This window comes from Piliocolobus tephrosceles, chromosome 8 (assembly GCF_002776525.5).
Source record: "Piliocolobus tephrosceles isolate RC106 chromosome 8, ASM277652v3, whole genome shotgun sequence".
In the NCBI taxonomy this organism is placed as follows: domain Eukaryota; kingdom Metazoa; phylum Chordata; class Mammalia; order Primates; family Cercopithecidae; genus Piliocolobus; species Piliocolobus tephrosceles.
Window position 1 is genome coordinate 124441610 of NC_045441.1, and position 9060 is coordinate 124450669.

General features: G+C 48.4%; 1 pseudogene; it reads right to left on the reverse strand.

Annotated features, from left to right (window-relative positions):
* LOC111524795 overlaps window positions 1-555 on the reverse strand; it is a 52508-nt pseudogene extending 51953 nt beyond the window's left edge.
* Between the last annotated feature and the right edge of the window lie 8505 nt (window positions 556-9060).

Sequence of the window (9060 nt, forward strand, 5' to 3'; positions counted from 1 at the left end):
TGGGCGGATCACGAGGTCAGGAGATCGAGACCATCCTGGCTAACATGGTGAAACCCCGTTTCTACTAAAAAATACAAAAAAAAAAAAAACTAGCCAGGCGAGGTGGCGGGCGCCTGTAGTCCCAGCTACTCGGGAGGCTGAGGCAGGAGAATGGCGTAAACCCAGGAGGCGGAGCTTGTCGTGAGCTGAAATCCAGCCACTGCACTCCAGCCTGGGCCACAGAGCGAGACTCCGTCTCAAAAAAAAAAAAAAAAAAAACAAGGCGGGGGATTCCTTGGGGGCAGGTGAATGCCTTTCCCCCTCTGACACCATCTATACCCCATACAGCCTTTCCTTCTTTCCAGCCTCCAAGGCTCACCTGACCTGGGCTCGTTTCCTCATTTCCTAACACTCCCATTCACCTGGCTCTTGCCAGTGGGTTTGTCTGGGTTTCTCCGGGTGTGGCCTCCATGGTCCTGCCTCAGTGTCTTTGCTCACCCCGGGCCTCCCCTCCATCTCCACCACCTGCTTCTTGTACTGGTGGCCTCCTTGGAGGAGCTCAAATTCCTGCCCCATCACCTTTCCTGATTCCCCAACTGCCTGTGGCCTTTATCTCTCTGGTGCATCATGTGCCATTTTCTCCCTTGTATCAGAGATATGTTTTAGATGCTGCCTCTTCCTGCTTTTGCCTAGCTGGGTCATAAGCTTTCAGGGTCGGGAAGCTGCCTTCCCCCAGTTTGTAACTCTAGGAGTTTCCAGCAGAGCCATGTGCTCCCAAAAACCAGCAGCATCTCAGAACGGTGACTTTGTCATCTGGGTGCTGATCTGAGGCTGTGAGAAAAACAGCAGGAAGAAAGGCCGCTGAGAAGGAGAGGGATAGGTGCCCAGAACCCCCACTCTCAAGTTTGCCTCAGGGAAGCCAAAAATGTGGGAACACACAACAGTCTCCAGAAAATGGAATCAACTCATTTCCCAAGTTTTCATGTCATTGTTTAGGGGTTGTTTTTGGCTCCCGAGAGCTAGTGGCACCTCCGCTGAGTGATGTGAGTTCTTTGGTGCCTCCTACACTTTCTCAGAAGAGAATGTGTGTGGCTCTTTGCTGGAAGGCTGAGCAGCAGCAGGCGGGGGCCGGCGGCCAGGCTTCAGGGAAGCCTGAGAGCCCAGCCCAGATGGTGGGTGGTCCCTGTCCCCAGACATCTGGGCGGGGCCTGATTAGGGCTGCAGAACTGGCCTGTGCAGCAGGTATTGGCAAGAACAGAGGGTCTCCCTCTAGTCCACCCTGTTATGTTCAGGTGGCCAAAATAAGTTGGAGGGGGTGGTGGGACCAGGGCTCAGGGCCCAGCTAGAGAGACCATCAGATGTGTCACTGTGACTTGACTTTCTGGGCCTCAGGTCTCTCATCTGTAAAATGGGAACAGAAGTGCCTGTTTCCATTGGCTTGTTTGGAATAAAATAAAGTTCAGAAAGTGCTTAGGGCATACTGGCTGTTCAATAAAAGTGACTTCTTTCTCTCTCTCTCTTTGCTTCCATTCAGAAAAAGCTTCTGAAAAGAGAAACTGAAATGCAACCTGGAAAACAGGCCTTCAGATTCAACAGATGCATCCCGTGCATTAGGATGTCGCAAACAGGATCAGCTGCCGGGATTGCCAGGAAATCCAATCTTCCAAATCTTCCCCCCTTCTTTGTAATTTACTGTTTATTTGGGGCAGATTCTGTGTCTGTTGTGATAGTAACCACAGGTGACACTAAGGGGCACTAAGGCTGGAGGTGGGGAGGGAGTGCTACCCAGGTCTCATCTGATCTAAAGCATAAGGCTCAGCCTTAGCACTAAGAAGGAGTCAGGGCAGTAGGACCTCCCGCAGTCCTTCTTCCTGCTCCCCTGTTCAGGGCAGAAGGACCTCCCCGCAGCCCTTCTTCCTGCTCCCCTGTTCAAGGCAGTAGGACCTCCCCCCAGCCCTTCTTGCTGCTCCCCATCTTTCTCTCCCTCTGTCTCCCACCGGGCCTCACCGAGGAAGTGGAGTGCTCAAGGCTGGTGACGGCAGAGTTCATGGCAACTGGGGTCTTCTCCTTCTGGCTTCCTCTGGGGAAGCAGGGCAGGGAACACACACATACACACACACACACACACACACACACAAACACACGGTGAAGCTGCCGCAGGAGACGGAGATTAACTTCTTTAGGCACAACTCTGCACCGACGGCGGGTCCTGGTACTGCCCAGGCAGCCCCCAGGAGGGAGGGGCCTCCAGCTCCTACCTGCCTGCTCATCTATAACAGGCTGCCGCTCCAGCCTGTCCTGCAGGGAACCAAGGTGCATTCGGTTGCAGGAAATGTTTCATAAGTTATGGTAGCTGCAGAGGAGTTAATGATCCCCTACAGCACTCAGGAAACCAAGCGGAGGACAGCCCATCAGGGTGCGGCAGAAGAGCACTTTCTGGAAACCAGGTTCGAGGGGGCAGAAAAAGAGGGGGATGAGGATGAGGCTCTGGCTGGAACATAGAAGCTTTTCCATTTTCTAAGCTGATTCCTTGTGACTGGTTGAGCTGAATGGAAATCGTTGCAAAATAGCTGGAACAGCCTGACCCCTGCGATGCCTAATGAGATGATTAACAGGGAAGAAGATTACTCCTTGTCGGCCACAGCCGCTAAGGCTCATGGGTACCGCAAAGGCCTCACAAGGGTCAGGTGAGAGCCTGAGAGACAAATGCTTCCAACCCTTTGTGCTGGTTTCCCAAAGACCCAGAAACACCTGATAATCTGCCTTCTAAAGAGAGAAGTCCAGGAAGGTGTAGTTTCGCTGATTCTGCACAGAACACTTAAAAGCCCCTCCTCAAGAGCCCTTGATCAAACCCCACTTCATGAAGTCCAAAGCAAGGAAATACCAGCTCCTCATGGTGGCAGAATGTTCTGGAGAGGGTGGCACTGGCTCCCAAGGCTCAGGAAGCACATGGCAGGACCCACATAAAAGTCAGTGGGAGTTGGTCCAAAAGGAAACCCCGAAGAACATGACAATGAGATTGTGGAAGGAAAAGAAATCTTGGGACCCCCAAATCACTAAGCCAAGGACAAAGTCAAGCTGGGCACTGCCTCGGGCAAACCTGCCTCCCATGTGTTTCCTAAATAAGACAGCTGCAAAGATAAAAACGCTGCATACCTCACTCGCAATTTGCCTACAAGGAAACTCCTAGTGGACCTCAAGATCTTTACCCTAAAACAGCTCTGTGGAATTTCACCCTAGCAGTGTGAACTGATGGCTCATCTTCATAGATGTGGGACAGAAAGTCATCTCTCTGCTCACTGGAGACAAATGCATGTCTGATTGCTTCCTCTGCCCTATTGTTTATGTAAAAATGCAGATTCTGGCTGGGTTCACACCTGTAATCCCAACACTTTAGGAGGCCCAGGCTGGTGGATCACTTGAGGTCAGAAGTTCGAGACCAGCCTGGCCGACATAGCAAAACTCCATCTATACTAAAAATAAAAAATTAGTTGGATGTGGTAGTGCACACCTGTAGTCCCAGCTACTTGGGAGGCTGAGGCAGGAGAATCGCTGGAACCCTGGAGGCGGAGACTGCAGTGAGCCGAGATTGTTCCACTGCACTCCAGCTTGGGCAACAGAGCAAAACTCTGTCTCAAAAAAGAAAAAAAAATGCGGACTCACTGAGCCAAACCAAATTATGTATTCAGTGAAAGGCTGATCAAGGACTCAGAACAAAGCAACCTTTTGTCTCTTATCTACCCCCTTTGACCTGGAACCCCCCGCACCCCCCACCACATCTCCCTAAAATGTGTAAAACCACCTTGGGTACATGTCCTCAGGACCTCCTGAGGCTGCGTCACAGGCACGTTCTTAACCTTGGCAAAATACACTTTCCAAGTTGATTGAGGAGACCTTAGATGTTTTGAATTCAAAAGATGTTTGAAGAAGGAGAAGACAGATAAGGCTTGGGCTGTGACAGAAAAACCAAGATTGAAGAGACAGTCAAAAGCCGCTAAGTCACTGACTGTTACTGAACACTTGGCTTTGTACACTGTGCTCTGCCTTTATATGGACTGTCTTATTTCATCTTCGTGACACACCTGGCATTCACATCTTTATTTATAGATTAAGAAATTCAGACAACCAGGCACAGTGGCTCACGTCTGTAATCCCAGCACTTTGGGAGGCTGAGGCAGATTGATCATTTGAGGCCAGGAGTTCAAGACCAGCCTGGCCAACATGGTGAAACCCTGTCTCTACTAAAAATACAAAAATTAGTCAGGCGTGGAGGTGCATGCCTGTAGTCCCAGCTACTCAGGAGACTGAGGCAGGAGAATCGCTTGAATCCAGGAGGTGGAGGTTGCAGTGAGCCGAGATCGTGCCACTGCACTCCAGCCTGGATGACAGACTGAGACTCTGTCTCAAAAGAAAGAAAGAAATTCAGATGTTGAGTTACGTTTTTGTTCAAGGTTCATAATACATGTGAGAGCTGAGATTCAAACCTAGGCTGTTCCACAGCCCATGACATACAGAGGATGGTGAGTGAAGACACCACTCTGTGGGCCTGGGCAGGGGCTCCGGAGGAGATGGCCCACGGCCCAGAGAGGTTCTGATTGAGGTTCAGCAAGTGTGGCCATGGAGAAAGCGTGGATCCTCCACCATCATGCTTAGGGCCCCACATTCACCCCAGAAGTAAGATGGGAACTGCTGGGTGTCAGGAAGTCAGGAGCTCCTGCCGCTATGGAGTTCCCCTGAAAACAATAAGACTGCAATCCCCTGGGCCGGGCGAGTTGCCGGGCCAGGACTAGGAGCAGGGCCAACATCCACTGGTTGCTGTGGGAAGGCCTGGCCAGCCTGGATCAGGGTAATGAGCCACCCCACTGCCCACCACAGTCCCCCACCCTGGCAGGCCAGCCAGCAACGTCTGTCCCAACTGCTGCACATGCTGTTTCTCTGGCCTTACTGACCACATCCAAAGGTGGAGTTTCTGGCAAAGGGGTCTGGAAAGGCCTCTCCTATATCATTTTAAAGGGACTTAACCCAAGCCTGCTTCGGGGTGCCACCCTGACCAGGAGCAAGGTGACAGGTAAAACCCTATCCCAACTCAGGTTAGTTTTATGCCAGAGTTTGGCCACTGTCTTTATTAAAGAGTGGTTTATCTTGTCTGTCATGCTCATTGACTGTAGTCTCTATGATGAATGTAGTTTTCATTTGCTCTTTAATCCTTGACTTACCTTTTGGGTAACTTCTGAAATGAAAGAAGGACTGCTGTCACTCTGTGTAGTGCATGGGAGTCTGAACTTGAGAATGATTTTCTGGAATAATGTCTTAGCTGCTTCTGTGGTTCTTTTGGACTTGGTGGGGTATATTTTTACCCAACCTGAAAAGGTGTCTATAAACACCAGCAGCGCCGGGTGCAGTGGTTCAACCTGTAATCCCAGCACTTTGGGAGGCCGAGGCAGACAGATCACTTGAGGTCAGCAGTTCGAGACCAGCCTGGCCAACATGGCAAAAACCCGTCTCTACTAAAAGTACACAAGTTAGCTGGGCATGGTGGCACGCACCTGTAGTCCCAGCTACTTGGGAAGTTGAGGCACAAGAATCGCTTGAACCTGTGGGGCAGAGGTTGTAGTGGGCCAAGATCGAGCCACTGCACTTCAGCCTGGGCAACAGAGCGAGATTCGATCTCAAAAAAAATACCAGGAGGAATTTATGTCACTGGCTGTAGGCATCTGAATGAATTCCACCTGCCACTCTTTAAAAGGGCACAGTCCTTTGTGTTGCATTCCTCTGTTGGCAGGATTATGTTCAGTCTTGGGGTTCTTTTTGGTGCACAAAACATACCCATGTGTAATTTTCTGAATAGCTTTCCAAAGGTGGGGCCCCTGAGATATGGCCACACAAGGTCTGCAAGGGTGCCTCTCTCATAGTGTGTTCTTTCCTGCAAATGTTTTAAAGCTAGATAGACCAGGGCCTCGGGGAGTAAGACTGTTCCCTAAGCATCAGTTTTCCAGAATGAATCTGAGTCTGTTTTATCAAATCCCTAGTCCCCAGGCACGCTTCTTGTCTTGCTCAGTGTAACAGGGTTTGAAATCTGACAAGTCCAAATGGGGAATTAAAGCTCCCGGCAGCTGCCTAATTTCCTTTAGTTGTCAATGAGTCATCTTTTCGGTGCCTGGGGCAATGCATAATGGAGGTCTGGGTGAGCAGAGCAGCCGCCTCTCATAGAGCTAAAATTTTCACTGGGTGTTTAATGTCTTTATTTTCTAATGTCAGGAGGCCTTTTTCTTTCCAGATGGCCCCATGAGCATGCACTACCATGAAGGCATACTTAGAATCAGTGTAACCACTTTCCTTGGGATAGCTCCATGGGCCTGGTGAGAGCAATTAGCTCAGCCTTTTGTGCAGAGGTACCAGCAGGAAGGGCAAGGGCTTCTTTTGCCCAGTTGATAGTTACCACTGCATACCTGGCTTGGTGCTGTCCATCCTCCATGAAACTGCTCCCACTGGTGTAGAGTTCTCGATCTCTGGCTGGTCTGCCAGGTCTGGTCTGCTGGAATCGACTGCATAAAGATTTTTTGTTTTGTTTTGTTTTGTTTTTGAGACTGAGTCTCGCTCTGTCCCCCAGGCAGGTGTGCAGTAGTGCAATCTTGGCTCACTGCAACCTGGGCTCAAGCAATCCTCATGCCTCAATCTCTCCAGTAGCTGGAATTACAGGCATGCACCACCACACCTGGCTAATTTTTGTATTTTTAGTAGAGACAGGGTTTCACCATGTTGCCCAGGCTGGTCTCAAACTCCTGGGCTCAAGCAATCCACCCTCCTCGGCCTCCCAAAGTGCTGGGATTACAGAAGTGAGCCACCTTGCTTGGCCTGCATTAAGGATTTTTAAACAGCCATGCTGTAAATCAGAATTGGGTCCTGTAGCTGGGAGCAGTGTGGTGGGGTTTAGAGGTGTAGTAGTTTGCAAGGTAACCTTTGGGTCATCCAAGGGAATGGCCTGGTGTTTGCCCATTTGCTCTGCAGTGAGCCATAATCTCCCTTTTGTTTTAGTAAAGTCAATACCTGGTGGGGCACAAACACTGTAACTGACTGTCCCAGGGAAAATTTTTCTACCTCTTGCAAAACTATACAGGTAGCTACCACAGTCTGAAGGCAGGTTGGCCATGCCTTGGTTGTCTGATTCAATTGCCTAGAGAAATAGGCTATGGATTGCAGTGTGCTTCCTGCATTTGAATTAACCTGCCCAAATTGACTCCTTGTTTTTTATGGATATAAGGTTTGAATGGCTTCTGGGGACCTGGTATCCCCAGTGCTGGGGTTGTTATTAATTTATCCTTAAAGGGGCACTGAGTCTAGTCCCTTTAAGGCTTTCTAAAGTGGTTTGGCCGTCAGCCCAAAATTAGAATCCAGATCCCACAGAAACGGGTCATTTCCAGGAATCCATGCAATTGCCTCCTCTTCCCCAGGGTTTTGATGGCTGCTATTGCCTGTTTTCAATCAGTCATTTGGCTTCTCTTGTCTAGCCTTAAGTTGGAGCCATGATAAATGACCTTTTGTTTGCAAATGTGAGCTTTCTGCTAGGATATCTTATATCCACAGGTGATACCTTTTACCTACACTGAGCCAGTTGATTTAGGACTAGAATAGTGATAGGTACTTCTCATAATCAGGGTTATCCACATATTGTAACAAAATTCCTTCATCTAGTTGCAAGTCTCTAATCTCTTGCCAGTATTTCCCCCAAAACAGTGGGAGAGTTTTTGAACCGCTGAAGCAGTACTATGCAACAATATTGGAAAGTCACTTTGGTCTCCAGGTCTTAACATTTAAAAGTGAATAACTGGTGAGCTGGTTCCTCAATTGGAAAACAGAAAAGATCATCTTTAAGGTCCAACACAGAAAACCATCTGTAGTTTCCAAGTATGGCAGTTAGTAAAGTAGAAAGGTTATACGCAGTTGGGTGAACATCCTGGTCTATCTCATTAGTTGCTCTTAAGTTCTGGACAAATCAGTATGCATCACAGTGTGACCTTTTTACAGGCAGAATGAGGGTATTATATGGGAATCTGCAAGGATGAATTAGCCCATTCCTTTAAAAGTTTTGGAAAATTGGTTGTGTTTCTTTTAAGGCCTTCTTTTTTAGTGGGTTTTGTTTTTTTGGGTCACCTTAGCTCTTTATTTAATTATATATGCACTGGCCGCACATTTTTAGTTTTTCCCAAAGTTCTATCTGCCACAACTACTCACCTTTTTTGTCGATTTCTGGAGGGAAAAGTTTTTCCTCCTTTGTTTAGAGGGTAAGCAACATCTGTAACCAAAGTGCTTACTGTGGGGGAACCTGCAAGCATCACTGCTGTTCCTCAGGGAAGAAGGCTACTTGAGCATTTAATTTACATTGTAGGCATCATCCAAGCAGAGAGCTGGGGCATTCTGACATACATATAAACCATGCCTTAGTTCCAGATCCCCCAACTTATATTCCAAAGGTTGAAAAGAGGCTTTTTGCTCGATACCCCCTGCTGTTTCCATCACAGGTGCTATTATTCTTATGCTCTGTGCTTCTGGGGTGTTAAGAATTGAGTATGAAGCCTCTGTATCAACCAGGAAATTAATAAGTTTGCTTTCCACTGTCAATAATATCCAGGGCTCTTCTGGGGAAGTGTTAGTTGGTTTTGAAAGACCTAAGGGAGTCCATGGGCATCCCCATTAATTATCACAGCTCTGTCCCAGCATCCGTTTATGACCTCACTCCTGGATGGATCCTGATTTTCTTTGGCCCCCTATCTCTTTTAGTTTTGAACAGTTGGCCTTCCAATGGCCTTCCACCATGCAGTAAGCACATTTTCTGTGGCCTGGGGGGCTTGCCCCAGTTCCTAGGGCATTGAGGAACCCTGCCTGTGCCATATATGTAGTGCCAGGTTGTTGTTCCTTTTCTCCCTTGTTGTCTCTGTGATTATACAGCTGCAAAGCAACATCCACCAAGTGATCTGGGATCATTTCCAGCAACTCATCATATTTTTCTAATTTTTTTCCTTATGTTGGAGGTACTTCTCTAAATAAAATCACATTTAATAGCCTTGAGTTCTCAGACTTCTC